This window comes from Oryzias latipes, chromosome 17 (genome assembly GCF_002234675.1).
Source record: "Oryzias latipes chromosome 17, ASM223467v1".
In the NCBI taxonomy this organism is placed as follows: Eukaryota; Metazoa; Chordata; class Actinopteri; order Beloniformes; family Adrianichthyidae; genus Oryzias; species Oryzias latipes.
In genome coordinates, this window is record NC_019875.2 from 26,682,985 (window position 1) to 26,689,446 (window position 6,462).

The 6,462-nt window shown below is 36.7% G+C and overlaps 1 long non-coding RNA gene across 2 annotated transcripts; it reads right to left on the minus strand.

The window, feature by feature from the left end:
* Nucleotides 1–613: 613 nt before the first annotated feature.
* Nucleotides 614–5,790, minus strand: LOC105356265. Of its 2 annotated transcripts, XR_002292217.2 has the most exons (4): nt 4,745–5,790; nt 4,321–4,640; nt 2,720–2,808; nt 614–2,635 (listed from the first exon to the last, which is right to left on the minus strand). It is a non-coding gene; the product is annotated as an uncharacterized LOC105356265 (long non-coding RNA). The 2 variants fall into 2 exon arrangements; XR_910471.3 differs by having other exon boundaries at nt 4,321–5,774.
* Between the last annotated feature and the right edge of the window lie 672 nt (nt 5,791–6,462).

Below are 6,462 nucleotides of genomic sequence, written 5' to 3' on the forward strand. Positions count from 1 at the left end.
CTGCATGCACCTAGTACTGCCCCCCCAATAGTGATGACATCTAAAAACGTCATGAAAATGACTGGGGCCAAAATCTACTATTGGATTCCAAAAACCTTCAAGATCCACTAATGAAACCAAAACACACATACTGGAGATATCCAGAGGAGGTTTTGAAATTATTATGGGATGGCCAAAGGAACTACAGCTTAGTGGTCAGTTTGTGACAAAGTGTGAAATAGATTTTCACATTTTCTCATATTGTGGGAAAAGGAACCTTTTGTGCCAGCAATCCTCATGAAATGTCACTCGCACACCACCAGGTTAGGTCCTTAACCACAACCAAAACGTTTTTGACTTTAGATCTCGAGGAGAGGCTGGCGTCCCAAATTTTCCTAAAAAATGTCGTTTAGTACCTTCTACAAATTAAAACTCCCCCTAGGGATTTCAATCCATTGCCTGCTAACTCCTCTGGCATCATTGGGAAAACTTGGGAATTATTGATGGATTCAAAAGTGGTCGTGAACACCACGTTAATGGTGTTAACGTGGCGAGCTCGCAAAAGCGGCGTTCAATACAATATACAATGTGAACATATTTTTTAAATGTGGTTGTGGTTAACAAAAAACCTCAGTTACCAAGGAAATCCAAAAGTTTATTTTTTTGGACTCTTCTGAAAATTTACAGAGACACGTTCGTCACCCCCAGACGACTGAAAAATGAAATGGTTGCCATGGAGATAAAACCAACAGAAAAGGTGCCATTTTGAAAAAAATACTGTTTTTTCTTTTTAAATAAATTTGTCACATGAAGCTTTGAGAGTGGTGGCAAAGGCAGAAGAGGAGAGTCAGGAGCTTGTAGCTGCCGCTCAGCCAGTGAGGGCGGGTATAAGGAGGCAGCGAGGGCAGGGGTAAGTACTGCCTGTAAGCTATCCAACACTGCTCATGGCTTTAGTTATTGTTTTTTTCTGTTACAGTGTTATTTTTGCACAAAGGTTATTTGTATTTTAGTTTTCATAGATTCTAAACGTTGCAAAAAGTATAATAGTTAATATATTAGTTAAATATTAGAATAATCCATTAGTGAAGAAATTATTCATTTTCTAGCAAAAGCTTTTGTAAAATAGTTGTTGTTGATGAAATATTTCTGTTGTAGTTTTCTAAACCTTTTTTTTTTTATTCTTTTCTGTAAAAATCAATAAGCAAAACTTAAAAGTAAACAAAAAATTGTGGGTGATTTTATTTGGTTTTAAGCTTAGCTCTAAAAAAAACGATGTTTTTCTCTTTGTAAACTCTTTTTTACCATTCCTCACTGAAAAGGTGCTGGTTGGTTACCCCCCTTGTGAAGAATTATTCATCAACAACTTCTGCAATTATTCAAATATTTCCATCTCCATTTTATTTTTCAGATCTTATATGATGTTAATCAGAGCTTTATGAGAAAGCTTTGGACGTGTTGAGATGGGATGTTTCAGGATGAGGGAGTAAAGGTCTCAAACCATCACCTCCATCGAACAAACTTGTATGGGAGACACCACCCCTCTGTTTCTACACTTTCTCACACTCTTTCTCACCCTGCCATGTTTAGAGGCCTTGCTTCAGACTAATTGAATAAGCGGTGACCCTGTGGACGGCCTCTCTGAGGGATTAGGATATGATCTCGAAAGAGCGGTCCTCCGAGGGCAAACACAGCCAATCTAGAGCCATTTCATGCTCTGCACTCCAGCACACGAAAGGCCGGCATTGAGGCCACACACATACGCAAAACAGAAGAGGTAATTCATGGGTCCTCAAATGAAACATGTTTTAAATTCTACTCAGTCTTTTATGAAACACAGCTGCTTTTTGTGTCTTTTTTTTCTGTCTTCTTCTTCCCTCTACAAATATTTTAAAGGCTATTAATTAAGGTAACATTCCTTCTTTTCGCTTTGGATTACATCGGAGCATGGATACAAAACACGCCTGTTGTAACCTTAGTTAGATGCTAAATTGTTATATTTATGAATTCTTCCAGGTATGTTAGCTTTTTTTGCAAATTTAACTGATACTGTAAACCTATGCAGCCTTAAACTGCATAACTGCATTTTATTTTGAAAATTTCCCATCATTACCTTTGCAGGCCATATTTCCAGATTCCTTATTAAATATTGAAACCTTTTTAGTTAAGAATTTAAAACCATGGTTATTTCTAATAATCATGCACAGATTTCTTTCTTTCCTAAATAGTGATTATGAAATATATACATTTTTCAATGGTGGAATGCTTTTTACACTTTCCTTACATATTTTTTAAGGTGATTTCATCATGTTAAAAAAGAGGAAGTTAATAAGCATTCAAACCACCCCTCACACCTTTTCTTGGAGCTCTGGGGTATGGCGAAGGCAAGTCAATGTGGTTTTTATTATTAATCAGAGGAATCCATGAAAAGGAAAGCACATGACTCTGAAATATATCATTGAATTTAGATTATCTGTGGATGCCTGACCCATTTTCAACCTCATACGTAAAACGAATCATATAAAAGTCTCTCTTAATTTAGAAAGTGGTTTTTGTTTCCTGGAGTGTCCTCTTCTCCAGCAGGAGTTTCTGCCTGCTTTTCTTTTTCCAACTGGCTATTAGCATTGTGGCTTCCCATGTGGCGCTGAGTTTCTTCCCCCTGGCAGGAGGAGAAGTACGCCATTAGTTCACTAGACCTGCTGTTGCTGTCAAGATGTGAGTGGGGAGTAGATCTATTAGATACCTATATATCCTGGTGGAACAGCCTTTATCCCTGCCTTCCCTTTTGGCACATTAAATATAGAGACAAAACCCAGATGACTGCCTCTGAATCTGTGAAAACATGCACTAAGTACACTGCTTTGGAAGTGGAATCTCAAAGAAAATAATGAAAAAGCCACAGGTAGCAACAAAAAAGAAGACTTCTCAAAGGACAATTCAATTGAGAAGATGCAGTTTGCAGTCTTATTTAGCTCTGGTAAGTTTAATGCTCAAAACTAATGGTCATGTTTGTTTCAGAGTTAAATTTTACTGTGTAAACTTTTTTAATGTATCGTAGTTTTTTAGAAAATGTGAAAAAGGCTTTGTCAATTTCCATGCGGGAACCTCCCAAATGGATAAATAAAGTTGTCTATCTATCTATCTATCTATCTATCTAAAATATAGGACATTTTTATGAATAACCTCAAAATGTTTGTTTCTGTGGAAACAACGACAAATCAGCTGCTACTGCTGTGACCTTTATTGGGAAAGTTGGTAATGTATTTTAAGAAAAAATGAGTCCTGCAAAAAGATTTGTAATAAAGCCACCTGAGGTAAATCAGTTTTAAACCTGTCATCACCCACAGAGGTATATATTATTGGAAACAGGTGTTGTGCGTAACATATGGATGTTGGCTACTCGTTTCTCGACCCCTTAGGACTCAGGAACTGATAAATTCCACACTTCTGGCTAAATCATGTTCAAAAACGCTTTGCTGGACACTTTTTTATGTTTTTTTAACCTTCTTTTTGCTTTAGTATCTCAACTTTATATGTTTGATCTCAATGATCACTTTTCAGATCACTCCAAACTATACGTTTTTTATTTAATAACATTACATTTCTATTCAATTAAATACGAATGTTGATTTTTATTTTGAGTTATTTGTCCATCATTGGTTTTCTTTTTACAGAAAAAAAATTAAAGTGTAAAATTAAATTATTTCAGTTTTTCTGTTTGTTAGCACTATTAAATAAGTATAATCTAAGGATATTCTAAAATGTTTTTCCCATGATCAGATAAGTAACTTCATGTTTTGCATTTGCAAATACTAAAATTTACATTTCCAAAGTCTCAAATGTTTGAAATTTGTTCTTTTTGCAGATGACACAACAATTTTTTATTCTGGAAAAAATGTAAAGCATCTAATGGAATATATCAAAATTGAAATTAACTATTGGTTTAATGATAATAATAAGCTTTCACTGAATCTGTAAAACAACAACAGGAAGTAAAACTGCTGATGGGGTAAAAATTGAAAAATTATCAGAGTTTCGGTTCCTTGGGGTAATTTTTTATCAAAAATTATCTTGGAAGACTCCTTTATTAAAAGTCAAATGGTTAAAGTGATATATTTTTTTAATAATTTTATTTTCTGATGTTATATTGTTTAATTGTATTGCCCTATTTTACATTTTGCATTGAAGTGTGTAGTAATGCATATAAAACCAATTAAGTGTTGTTACATTTACTGCAGAAACACGTTTTTCAAATTATCAAGCTGCAAATGCAAAAAAAAAACAACATACAACAGATAATTATTTCATCACCTTCGTGTCTGTGGCCAAGCCTTTAACACTGACCTGTCTCTCTGCAGCCCAGTCTGAATCTGCAGGCTTTACAGGCTTTCCTCTTCCCCAGGCAGGGCAGAGACGCTGCCGACTTCACATTCTCATCCTTCAATCCCTTTTCCTCCATCCCTCCATCCCCCAGCGTCCTGTTTACTCTCCAGGCCTGTGGCCGTGCCACCTCAGAGACTCTCCAGACCACCAAGGTCCTGGCGACTGACTTGGATTGGTCATTGACAGCCCTCGGCATCGAAACAACAAGGAACGGTGCTGTAGTGTGCGGGGGAGTGACGCTGTCAGCCACTCAGTGGTTGGGATTTTTTTATACTACAGACCTGTATGTAGGTTAAAGATACAATTAACTGAGGTTTGTCCTCTGCATTAAAAATATACTGGCTTGTATTATGTGGCCAGGCCTCACAATGGTTCTGCACCTCACCAGAAAAATCCTTCCATTTTGGTTGAAAACATTATCCTGTTCAGGGTCACATGAAGGTTGGAGTCGGTCCTAGCTTTCATTGGATCACTCCGGATGGTTTACTATGAGACGATTGTCAGCAAATACGTGGGATTTTACAGCTGAAAAGATGAATCTTCTTGTAACCGAATGAGGGTAAAATCTCACAGATTCTTCTGTTACATTTAGTTCTGGCTGGCAGGAGGTTTTCATACCATCCTTCTGGAGTTTCCTCCATAGCCATGAAAGTAACAGGAGATGTTATTTTTGTCACTGAGAAAATGGGAGGGATCTCATGTCGGCCTGCAAATTGTGTATAGTCAAATAGTTGGTCTCCCTCTGCTGGTCAGATGCTGCAACTATGTCCTTCCTTTGGCAGCAATGTGTTCTGCTTGTGTATAACAGAAGAACCGCAGCACAAAAGCAAGCACGGCAATCCTGACATTTAATTTTACATGGGTGGTCCTTTTCACACTGTTGGGTTAAATGATTGCAAGTTATGGAAATGCGCAATGAAAACAAAAGTCGAGTTTGTGACAGCAAAAAGGTTTTGAGTTGGGTCAGTCTGTCAGCAAACCATTGAAGCAAACTGCACATCAACATTTACGACTACAGTATTTAGGGTTTTCTTAGAATGCTAACACATTGTTTTTGCAGCGGAAAGGCTGCCGTTGTGAAATGATGAGGCCAGTTTGAAGTGTTCAAGTGTGTGTGTATGTGTGCATGTGTGTGTGCGTGTGGTAGTAGGCTCAACATAAAACTGTAGTCTGCACATTTTTTGTGTTCCGGCTCCGAGGCGTTTTTTGGTCTTGACTTTCTGTCGAAGTGCTCTAAAAGTTCTGGTTCCTTCTTCATTTCTGACTGGAGAGATCTGTTGAAAAAGCACAAAGGTGGAAGAGCTAAACACAAAATTAAAATAGATATATTTTACCTGAAAGCCTTAAAACAAAAGTAAGTTGAAAGGTGGGCAAGATGTGGCTTTGAAATCTCAAGAAAGAATAAAACCTATGGTTGCGGAGTAATTATTGCGCCTGGCTCCAGTGTTTTTGTGTAGTCTTCAAGATTTTGTCCACCACAGGATGTGTGTGGGCCATTGTTAGTCACACCAAGTGCTACATATGTGGTACAACTTCCTCCTGAGCCAAACAGACGTGCCAACAAAAAGTAAGTGCACCCATCAGATTTTTCTATATATATATTTTTTTTACTTGTCTTTCAGTATCTTTTAGTATTTGCCCAATATTTGTCTCATTTGCTTGTCAATATCTTTACCCTCAGCAAAAAAGCAGTGGAAGTTTATTTCATGAAGTATACTTCAGTGTAAGTATAGCAAGGATACTATAGTATAGACCATGCACTTGTAGTGTAGGAAAGTCCACTAACTGAATACTTCTTCAGACTAAATTGGGACACTTTACGTTTACAATATATAGATAGTATATAAAAAATAAAAGTACTTCCAGTAAACTTAAATAGAATATTTTTTGCTAGAGGTATCTTTAGACATTTTTTGTCAATTGTTTTTAACTGGGATTTTTTTTTTTTTTGCAGATATGATCGTGGTTCTTTCACAGAACTATAAAAAATGGACGATGACATGTTAAATTCTTTCCTAGAGTTTGTATTTTTTGATCAACACTGCAGTAAAAAGTTTCTTGTTGTTGTTTTTCTGTTGAACTAACCTCACACTTTTTTATATT